We start from the raw sequence: 12,358 nt of genomic DNA, 5'->3' as shown, positions 1-12,358 counted from the left end.
ACTGAGGATATTTCACGTCAGTACTGTTTGTCGGTACAAGCCGGATGCTGAATTCGTATCGACTGGGATTCGAACCCGGTTCGCCTCATTGGAAGGCGAGAGCTTTATCCCCTTTCGCTCTATCACGGCTCTGCACTAATATTCGAAAAAATGTGTCGCATTCATGTTTTTCATGTCATGTATACTTTAGAGTATTAATTTTTAGTATCATGTATACTTTAGAGTATTAATTTTTAGTATCATGTATACTTTAGAGTATTAATTATAAACTCTTTATGCACTCAGGCATTATAAACACATCATAAACTCAAGACAAAATTTGAACAAATGTAAACTTGTTTTTTAAATATAGTCCAGAAATATTCTTATAATAAAGCCTATTTTGTAGTAAGTGATTATATATTACTGTATATTTTTTTTGTATAACTTAACATGTTGGCTTTACTTTTTAAATTAAAAAATAATGACAGTAATAAAAAGAACCATCTACGAAGAAAAGCTGTGAGTATTCATATACAAAAATGAGAAGGAAATATTTAGTTTCATAAATATATTGAAAAAAAAAAAACAGTTTGAAATAAGCCGAAAATATATTTCGCATCGATATGCATTCTTGTATCCTTTCTTCGATTCCCAAGATATTTTCGGTAATCAGATATTTTGATGTGTGTCTATGTATTTTGTATGTGTCTATATATTTGAATCCTTATCAAAAAGAAAGTATTTTGATATGTAACATTGGGTATCAGTTTTTTCCTGACAAATCATACAAATGACATTTCATTTCTCTTTGAAATCCTTCAGCTTGAATAAAAATAAGCCTTTCTGAAAAAAAAAGCTGAGATACAGTGTAAGGAATACTTTTCAAATAAGTGAATGTTCAAAATAAATATTATAAAAGAATAATTAATAAATAACATAAAAGTAAATGTAAAATTTTTAAATTTGATGTAATATTTTTACCAAAAATTTGTAACGTGTAGCCAATTTATTATTACGTTAGTATTATTAATTTAGATCAAATAAAGCACCCTGTTATACGTTGAAATTTAAATTGCATAAAAAATAACTTACCCTGAGGCACTTTCTCTCAAGTTACTAATGATTACTATATGTTTATGTTATTATGTCAGAACTGTTGAGATAATATATGTACAGTTTTCTATATCGGCAGAATCATATTAAAAAAGGAGTTCATTTTTTCAAAAAAATAAGGATGAAAAATATGACAGAAAATCAAAAATAAAAAAAACAGGAGTTGTGATTTCAAAAATGTATTTTTGTATTTTCAACGTTTTAACTAGTCCTAATACGAACAATTCTAAAAAAGGTCAGAAAAATTTACACTGGAAAATTGCTATCCTAGTTTTCGGTAACTTTAAATTATGCATCCGGTTAAGTTCTTGTTCATCACATAACACTAATTATCATTTTAATGAGTTTTTTATAGTATGCAAAACTTTAACAAACATAAATACTGTATGTTACCTCACACCTATTTTATGTTAATATAAATTTAAATAAGTTGTTACTTTCTGATAAGTCTGATACTTTTCGTTATTTTTTGCTAAAGAATAATTAAACAGTTAAATGAGAGCATAAAACTTACTTAAAAATTTGTATTACTCTTTTTTCTCTCTAAATATACTAGCACAGTTCGAAGGCATCATACGTTTTACTTAAACTAACAAATAACAAATAATATAAAATATATATATATATTTAAATAAATTTCTACTGAGGTCAACGAGAGAAAATGTATTTTAGTCACTTTTTATTAAATAATTAAAAAACTTTCTCCCATACGAAACTAAAATTTATTAATTAAATTTAATTAATGATTTAATATTGGAAAAGTGTTAGTTTAAAAAAAATTATTTGAACTTAAATGGATAAATAAAAAGTGTTTCATTAACGATTGAAAATTTGAACAATATATATAAATATATAGAGGGAGAGTGTGAACTAATAGTAGAAATTGAAAAAAAAGACGCGTGTTATGAGGTATGTAAAAATATGAATTTGGTGACTTGGACCACACGTGCTACCACGTAATGTTCTTTATTGAATTTATCTGACACAGTGAATATAAAATAACTAAGTGTTTAAATGTGCGCAATAAGCTATATTTTTGTTCAAATAGAGCTACAAGCTAAAGATTATCACTGATGTTATTTTTTAAGGACGTAAGAAACTGAATTGAGCTTATAGGACGTGTTTGTGTTCCTGAGATCTTGAGGGCCTCAATTTAGAGTTTAAATCCGTTGCCGAATTCATAGTTCGTAATGTCACAAAAAGTTTAATCGGTTCAGTTGTTTTGGAATCAAAGCAAATTTGGGTGCTTCAGAGAAATGAGAGTCAACTATACTCACTAAAAAATTTAAACTGATTTTGTTTTTGAATAGTTTAGAAAATCGCTTGATTTTAATATATTGATGAAACTTATCAGTTGAAAAAGTTTGGTGTTCTCTATTATAAGTATGAAATTTTTCTTCAAACTATAAAGCTAATTTTTAAATCTAAGACGGACACTTATATTTCTTTTAGAATACAATTACCAATGTGACTCTAGCAACAATTTCACTTTCCAAAGGTGTGATGTAATGAAGTTCACTTCAAACATTTAAGTGGTAAATTTCATGCATTGCTTCAATATATATCATATATATATATATATATATATATATATATATATATATATATATATATATATATATATATATATATATGTATTTTTATCATAGTGAATCCTCGAATCATTTTGAATTAAGAATACTACTGTAAATTTAATGATTTGACTGTAATATGTTTAAAAAAAATCATTGTCAGCTAAGTTATTCATGCTCAATTAATAATTATATTATTCAAAATGTAACAGTTATTAAAAAATAACTTGCTTGAAGATTTATAGAATGTAGAATAACCATTTCTCCTATTTTTCATAAGAATATAAAAAATTGGCCGTATAATTAGACGTTATAAATTGGTGCTCCTCTTATTTTAGCTGATTTTTATGTTCTTACAGGAAACTGGAAATTTATTTAAAAGTGAGGTTTTCAAAAAGAAATCGAAGAAATAATAAGAATTTATGGGTAGTAAAAGCTCCAAAGTTCAGTGCCCAATCCTAGGGACATGTTATTTTACACACAGTTATCCCAATTTATTCAATTTTGTAACTATCAAAAAATGTTAAGTTATGTTTTTTTTGTTTTTGAGTTATAGAAAGAAAAAAAAATGTGTTATATTTTGCTTGAGAAAATGTGTTTATTTAATTCTCCATAAAATTTAAATCTGTATTGTTTATTATTTTTATTTAGTCATTCAATATTGTTTACTTTTAGGCATACTAACATTTTTTTAGTAATCTTATTCGCAATTTTATTAATCATTAGTAGATTAAATAATGAAAAATTATATTTTGTATCTAGCCATCATAACATTTTTGGATAAATAAGTTTTATAATGCACTATAATTTTTCAATTTGTATAATCATTTTTCATGATATATGTAAACATAATTTTCAAGAACTAACATTATGGGGTCTTAACTTTTCATGGATCTTCTGACTTTATTGTTGCAATTATATTTTTTAGATTTTAAAATTTTTAGATTATCAGATCAGCTATTTGCTGCAGATACTAGTTTCTATAAAAATTTATTTTTAAAAGTGTTCTTGTTTTAATAAAAAAGATGAAGTATGTATTTGGTAACATTAAAGAATATTAAAATTTTTGACAACTTCAAGTTTTCATATAGGATTCTTTTACTTTACACATTGTAAAAATAGTTTGCAGTAAAAGGCACTGCAATTATAAATTTATGAGGTATCAGAAGGTATTTAAATTTTGCTATTAAATAATACTATAAAAAATTATATTTAGCTTTTTTGTTTGGTTGCATTATTTTTTGATTATTTTATTTCAATAGCATTTTTTTCCCTGTTACATAGTACTATACATAATTTTTAATATCTCTATGAAATGTTTTATTCGAACCTCAATCTCTATTACATTTCATTTTTAATAAACTAGGAAGAACTAGAACTTGTCAAGAGGCGCCAAAGCTAGCGGCCACAATAGTCCAGACCTTGGATGTTATCTGAAGATCCATGGACACGAAAACAACAACAGAACTAGAACTTAACTAGGTTATTATTATTTTACACAGAATTAAACATATCATTTTTTTCAATGATGTATTTTTTTCATGGCATACTCAGAAATAACTGAAGTATTCTATTTGTTACATAGGCAAGCAAGGTATAAACAATTGATTTAAGCACATTATTTTTATCTTGTCCTATGTTTAAGACTTTTAATTTTTACTTTTTAAAGAAAAGTTTTTTTTCGTAATGATGATCCTTTTTATTAATTTATTTTTGATAAAGCATACTTATTTTTTTAAAAAAAAATCTGAATTGGAGATGCTTAAATTTCTTTTGTTAAAAAAAAGTTTTTTAAAATATTCTATTACTTAAGAATTTATAATGATTTTTATATTGAGAAATTTTAAAAATTTAGCCTATTATTTATTTTATTAAAGCATACTTTTTTCATAATTTTTTTGTTACTTAGTTATTTTCTTAAAAAATTTTAAATTCTATAAGTAAACAAGCTCTCCTATATTTTAATATTTGTTCGATTTAATGCTTCCTTTTAATAGAGTGAATGTTTAAATTCTATATTTTTCCTTTAATTGAGTAGTTTCATTCATTTTTACGATAAAATATTTTTGTTTATATAACAAGGCTTAATTTATTTTTAGAGAGAAGTATATGGAACACAGTAAAAGAGGTCCAGCAACTTAATTTCATTCATTTCCCCACGGAAAGGCATTGCCACACATTTCGGAAACAAGAATTGAGACCCTTGGCTAATCTTTTACAATTAAGTTTACTCTAGTTTGATTTTTCGTAAGAAAATGAATTCAATTTTATGTCAAAGAATGTGAATTACTTCTTTTTTGTAAATAATGCTTTTATTTTACAAACCTACTTATAGCTAGCAATAAAATATTTTTTTTCTAAGATCATAAATTAAGTTTTATGTATTTTATTTTAAATTTGTATTCTTTGTTGCCTATAAATGCTTCCTAAGTCCCCCATTTTAATTTTAGCATTTCTTACCTTCAGTCACCATATTTTTTCAGAAATGAAATCAATTAATAAGAAATTTTGCATACTTTGTCCTATTTTATTTGAGTGATTCTATGTTTTCTTTAACCCTGTATTATATTTTTATTGACGAATGTAAGCTACTCAAAATATTCACTCGAACCAACTTTCAAAATTTGTAATTCTGCAACATCATTTCATGATGTTGCTTATCATTAAATTTCCATTGTTTACTTGGGATTAGCCTTTCCACCAGAAAATTTATTCTTGGAAGAATTGATAGCTCAATTTAAGATAAAAAACTAATTTACTTTAATTTCATGATTTACTCCCAGTTTTAAAGCACCATTTCCAAAATCACATTAAATTTTGATTTAGGCAATATATTTTCAACTTATAAATTGCAATATTAAAAAGAAATAATCTTAACACGGTCTTAAAAATGTTGTTATAAAGTAAGTTCAGATTTTCCTTTTTTTTTTTTAATAATTAAGCTACCCTGTAATGAAATAAGTGCCATATCAGATTGCTTGGACTGCTTTTAAATGTGATAATCTTGTTTTTTTAAAAATAAAAAAAAGGTTCTTTACAAGTGTATAGGGTGTTCAAAAAATAGGAATTCCTTACTCAAGGTGAATGGTTTGTGTAAAAGTAGACCATAAGAAATATTTAGGGACAATGACTGATAGACCACAAGATCTAATAGAGATTATTGGCGGAGCTTGCTGAGACAACCTTGTCTGTCGTGAATTAGTCTTGTCTGAGTATTGAAATAATTCCTGGAGTTTTTTTTTTTTTTTTTGGAGTTATTGAAATAATTCCGCTTAAATATGTGCAACAAGATTTATTTTCTCATTTAAAAATGAGCTGAAAATTTGTGATTTGTTTATTTTATTCAGCTTATTTAGTATGTTACCTAATGTATCTCTTATCTTTCATGAAATAAATGCTTAGAAAAACACTATTTGTTCTTTATTTTTTTAAAATTGTGTCATCAATTTTGCTGTCTAATTTTGTTTGTGTTCACATAATCAAATTGTAATTAACACTAGAAAGACGGAAAATTAGTATATACCTATATTGCCTAAAAGCAGTCAAAGTGACAGGATTGTGAATGCGTAAATAAATTTGTTTAAAATTAATTTTTAACTTTTTTTATATTATTTACAGTTATTTAACAAGTTATTAGTAAATATTTAACAATAAAAAAATTATATGTTGCACAAAATGTCACAAAATTCAAAGAAATTTTGTCATTATAGACATCATTGTTTTTCTAATTGAAATTAAAAGCAGTCAAAATGACTTCCTTAGGCAATCTAGTGTTAATTTCTAATAAACTAATATTTTGAATACATCATATGGCAAGTTTTTTCTTTAGAAATGACTATAAACTATGCCTTTTGAACTACCATTTAATCTAAAATCTTTAACAGCCATATAAAAGTTGCATACATCAAAGGAAAAAAAAAAGATTCTAAATTGGAAAAATAGTCTTCATAATCAGGGCAAAGGTGGTGTATTCATAATTCTGAAGATCATTTAAATTCAAACATTGACATGTATTTAAAGTTAGTCTACAAAAGGTTCTATAATTGTCATTAAATAACCTTTTTAGGTAGTATTTATTTTGGAGAAAAAAATCACTTATAAACTTTTCACATTTGATGTGTTTGACACAGCAAGTAACTCCATTTATTGGTAGCATTTAAATTAATTTTATGTAAATACTTTTTCATATATTATTAGTGGCCTATTCATAACCACACTCCCTTATTTTTTTTATGCACATTAGTTGCCATTTCAAAAGTGATATCTTGGTAAGAAACCAGACAGCGATGCAAAAATATACATTTTGTTACGTTTATTTACTAAGCGTTTTTCGTCTTCAGGTATTTAAATGTGTATACAAAATAATCTGTTTGATCAAAATAGATTTTAAAACTAACAGTTTTAAATTTAGAAAACTGAATTTTAAATTGAAATCACAAAACAGCAGATTAAATTAGTCCAATTATAAATTCTTAAAGTCTATATGCATATACAGTGGGCCAAAAAACTACATTTTTGTAGTTAATTACTACTATTAGTGATTTCTTTCCTATTTTTAGAAGACAAACTTTGTTGGAAAATTTAATTCACATGTTGAAAATGGTTTTGAATAAGGAATTTAAAGAACTGAAATATTTATTCATGCTTACATGAGTGAATTTGTAATTCTAAACCATTTTTAACAAATTATTTTTTTAACCTTCAGCTTTATGTTTTTCTTAGCAGTAAATATTTTAAAATCACTAGAAAATCATAAATTATTTTGTTAGATGTTTAATGCTCTTTTATTTACTCTGAAAATTAAAGTGCATCAAAAATTACAGAGTATATATATTTATTCCCTTCTACTGAACTAACATCAATGTTTCATAAGGGCACATTCATACTTGAAGGTGTGGTTGAAGTGGTAGAAAAATATTTTCTAAAATATTACTCTAAAAAGTCATGAAACAAAATAATAACTGCTAATAAATATGTATGTAATGAATGATAGTTACCTATAAGTCTAAACACAACAATGATAATTAGACAAAACTAATTATGCATTAAATGAAAAAGATTTTTTATTTGTAAAAAAATTTGACATAATGAGGATTTGAAAAGAAACTTCAACATAGGAATTCAAATTAGCATTAGGTGGATGTATAATGTCAAGGAGAAAAATATTTTTTTGACATAACAAGGTTTTCGACAAATTGAGAGTATACTGTAATACACAATTCTCATTGCATCGATTGACGGGCCTAAAAACATTTGTACCAATCAGCAGATTTAGATGAAATGAAAAGCTTTCAGCAAGCAATTTATTGACTCTTGCAACCAGTGGTGTAGTTTTAATGTTTTTTTTTGGGGGGGGGAGGGGGGTTATTTCCTATCTTCTTTTGACACACACAGATATATATAAATGTCCATTATATTGAAATTAATAATGAAAACTTTTTTATGTCAACATCTAACAGACCATGCATTAGTTTGTTAATCATGTGATGTGTAATTTTGGAGGGTGTTCCGTGACTTAAAACTGTGCCACTGCTTGCAACTAGTTTCAACCCATTAATCACTTTTTAATTTTGACGAAATTTCTACAAAAAAAATCACTGATTCTTTCAAAAGTGTTTTGACTTTTTTAAAACTATGTTAGTTGTAATACATACCATCACTTTTTTCTTTAAATTTAAGGAAATTAATTATTTTTGGAACATATAAAACTAGTTATTGTCCTACCAAATTTTCCATTATTGTGGCCAATTTCTCTAAAATTCTTTGCAGAATAGAATATAAAAATTTTGACCATTTATTTATAACTAAATTGTATAGTTTTTACTATACATTGTATATATATACAATGAATACTCAAAATGCATATAATTTTCATATTTTTGAGCCTACTCTAAAATTCAGTACACATATTGTAAGACTTAAATTTATAAGAGTGAGTAATATTAAAGAAGTCTGTGATGGTGACAAGTTTTCTGCAAACAGTGTATACAATATGCATATCTGCCCATCAGATTAAAAAAAATTAGTTGCGTTTGAAATTTGCTTCCCCACTAACATTAAAAATACACTATTCAAAAGAATTAAGAGAGCAAGTATATAAAATTAATATTTCATGTGCTCCTTCAATTTTTGTGAATAGTGTATTTGTCATAAGTCGATACAAACTATTTTTTTTAGACCACTTTACTTTTTTTTAAAAAAAAAGTGGCACATGACACTACAAATAAGTAGAAAAAAAGGAGCAAGTACATAAGTTTCAATGCTTGGAGACTACTACTATTATACATGCACAGGAATTATAGGTTTTTTTCCACATTACAGTAAAACCACGTAGGAAAAAAATAGATTTATGTCAACCCTAGTAGAAAAAATTAAAAAACTCTTTAAAAAAGAAATATCAAATATTTAAACAGATCATAATTGCAGACTAAATGATAGAATTAATTTCTAACAATTCCTAAATAAGTGAAAACTAAAAAAAAAAAACAATTTGAAAAAAATAATATCATGAATTTTAAAAATTCCGGTAAAGGAATATAAGAAACTATAATATATGTCTAAAACTATATAAACATATAATATATAACTGTTAGAATATATTAAACTTTCATTATTACATTTAAATGAACAGAAAATAGTTATTTTAGATTTAAAGATATAATGAAAACATTTTAAATTATTGGAAATGTTTTCAGATTCAATAACTATTTTTATATTAATGAACAGAACATATTTTCATACAATGCTGAAACATGTAAAGAATTTTTCATTTAAAATTTTATCCCTACTTATATGTGATATTATAGGTAATTTTTAACCTGTTCATCACCTGTAATACATCACTGAACACAGATAACCAGCAACATGTGAAAATAAAAAATTTTTTTAAGGCTACAGAAAATTCCATCAAGTTAACTTGTAATTTAGCTTTGTAAAATGAGTTACAAAGTTTTCATACCACGATAAATGAAATAAAAATATTTTTAGCAGATTCGAATACTTCAGCAGATTCTGAGTTTTTGAAAAATTGTCTGTTACTTTAAAAGCATCTGAAGTAAGTGCTTAGTCAAAATATACCAGGTCTGAAGAGATACTCTCATTTATTTACTTTTTTTCAAGAAGTTAATACACATCTTTACAATATTTAAAAAAAATGAATTTAATTTATTAAATAGATAAGAAAGTATAACCAAATCAAAAGTTTAATATAATTAATATCAGAACACATTAGTAATAGACAAGATATCAAAATAAAAATTTTAAATGAAAATAATCAATTATTGAAAATGAAATATAATAACACTAAATTATATATAAAATTAAAATAACTCAGTAGCTTTTATCATCAAGTAAACTTTTTTTACATCAACTAAATTTCTGATAAATAATAATGATAAATTGAAGTACATATTTAATTCTTAATTAGAAAATATTCTTAATTGTTGAATATTTTTCCTTCCATGTATTTTTTAAGAGAAATGTCTCAGTTAAACAAAACAAAAATATATGATATAAATCAAATAGGTAGATTTTTTCTCATAAGAATTTTTTAAATCAACAATCCTACTCATAAGTCATGATCACTTTAAGCAGATAGAGATTTTATTTATTTACATTGCGGACAATTTTAAATACAATTGCAAGACATAATGTAATTTATATTTTTATCGAACTTCTTCTGGGCTAGATTATTCTTTCAGGATGATACCACTACAATTCATTTATCACAAAAAGAACTAGGACAATTTATTACAGGTTTCCAGCCAACAATAGTTTTTATAAGTATTCCTTAGTATAAAACAGGAACCACATAGATCACCTAGAATAACACAAAAATAAAACATATTAAGATATGCATAATCCCATATATTTGATAAACAGGTTAAAACTACTACTAATCAATAAACACTATCTAAATTACTTTGATTTAAATTGTTCGATTTTAAATATTAATGGAATTTTTTACAAATAAATAAGCTGGATAAAAAAAAAGTCTTTTAAGGAATGAGAAAATAGATATCTAGGATTTTTAATTGGGGGGAGGATTTTTTTAAAATCATTCATATACTTCAATATCGCATTATTTATCTTCGAAAGGATAGCATAGAACAATTTTAAACTATACCTATATCTGATAATGAATATCATAAAATATTTAATAGCAATTAGTGCAAAGCAACTCGTGAAACTAAAATATTAAATAGAAAGATCTAAGGAATGTTATATTTTTAAAAAAAAGAAATCGAACTAAAAAAGCGAAAAACATGTCAAAAATTCCAAACACTAACTCAATAAAATGATCAACATGCATTTCAATGTTTTTATATTTATTACAGAATTCCATACCTTTTAATTACACCATAAAATCCGTGAATACCTGCATAAAATCTGTGGCAAAACAAATAAAGAATATTAATTTTTTAAAAATATGAAAGAAGTTCATCGGATTTTATGAATACAAGCATGTTTAGAAATGGCAGACAGCTGTCTGTTCGGAATCGTTCGTAAAATTCCACTACCGATTAAACTCGGAAGATTGCGCAATTTTTGAGGCCCTCACATCTCAGGATTACAAACACGTCCATAGTAAAATTTAAAACAATGACTAACGCTTAACCAATCAGAAAATTTCATTTCGTTTTTCACTCATCCCTGCTTAATTAAGAGTTAATATTTGAAAAAAACTGTCTTACCATCAAGTGTTATACACTAAAAGTTTAAAAAATGCATTTGAACTTGAGTGGATGAATAAAAAGTAGTTTATTACCGAATGAAAATTTGGACGAAATATCGAGAAAATGTGAACTTATTGTAGGAACTGAAAAAAAAAACTTAAATCTTGCTCTCTGACTAAACTTCAAATACTATATTTAGAAAAACTAAAAATATAAAAATAAATTTTACTTACAGGCGCAATCACATTATTAATATAAAACAAAAACAAAACAAAAAAAATTATAAAGCAATAGATAGAAAAAGAATAAAAAAATTAATAATTTACTATAAAACCGTTCTTTGGAGTTTTGAAAATAGGAAATAAAATTTTCATCATGATGAAAAAATATCTAACCCAAGAATCCCAGATACGATGTGATTTCAATCTTACGTAGCTATCTGAAAAAATACTTTCATTTTCTTCTCTATCATTACTTCTAAGTCAATTTTTCTTCTCTTCTTTCTTCGAACATCTGATTTTATGAAATGATTTTTAGGCATATATAGTCGCATAAAGTAACGGCTATAAATTTGAGTACTTTGTAGAAATAAGAAAGAAGGATAATATCTGTATTTATTGTAATGTAGAAAAGTGAAAGATATTGGAAATAAAGGTTCTCGATAAACGTTGAGGCTTATATAACTTTTTGAAGAATTTTATCTAAGAATCGTTTTCAATAACTTTTCTGCAAGAAAATGTATACCAAGAGCCACAATTTTAACAATGTAAATAAATCAAAAAATCTTTTATATTAAATAAACTCTTTAATATATATATATATAAATATATATATATATATAACGTTATATATGTATAACGAAGATTACCTTCAAGTTGAATTTTCAGTTGTGCAAATATTGCTGCCGAGAGAAAGTGTATTTCCGTACTTACACCTGTTCTCAGTCCAAAACGCGTGTCTTTTGAGTTGTGCTACTATTGCATCCAATGAACAATATATATATATATATATATATAT

At 25.1% G+C, this 12,358-nt stretch overlaps 2 long non-coding RNA genes across 2 annotated transcripts; one reads left to right on the top strand and one right to left on the bottom strand.

Moving 5' to 3' along the window:
- The first annotated feature begins 2,177 nt into the window (after positions 1-2,177).
- Positions 2,178-6,075, top strand: LOC147808094 (uncharacterized). The gene is made up of 3 exons (XR_015434716.1): positions 2,178-2,630; positions 4,033-4,148; positions 4,766-6,075. It is a non-coding gene; the product is annotated as an uncharacterized LOC147808094 (long non-coding RNA).
- A 1,945-nt stretch (positions 6,076-8,020) lies between these two features.
- Positions 8,021-11,252, bottom strand: LOC147808093 (uncharacterized). Its single transcript, XR_015434715.1, has 2 exons — positions 11,013-11,252; positions 8,021-10,485 (listed from the first exon to the last, which is right to left on the bottom strand). It is a non-coding gene; the product is annotated as an uncharacterized LOC147808093 (long non-coding RNA).
- Positions 11,253-12,358: the final 1,106 nt, after the last annotated feature.

This window comes from Parasteatoda tepidariorum, chromosome 6, assembly GCF_982258835.1.
Source record: "Parasteatoda tepidariorum strain Cologne lab strain chromosome 6, Ptep-v5.0, whole genome shotgun sequence".
In the NCBI taxonomy this organism is placed as follows: Eukaryota; Metazoa; Arthropoda; class Arachnida; order Araneae; family Theridiidae; genus Parasteatoda; species Parasteatoda tepidariorum.
The sequence above is the reverse complement of the archived record's forward strand: the minus strand, read 5'-3'. Positions and strand labels throughout refer to the sequence as shown.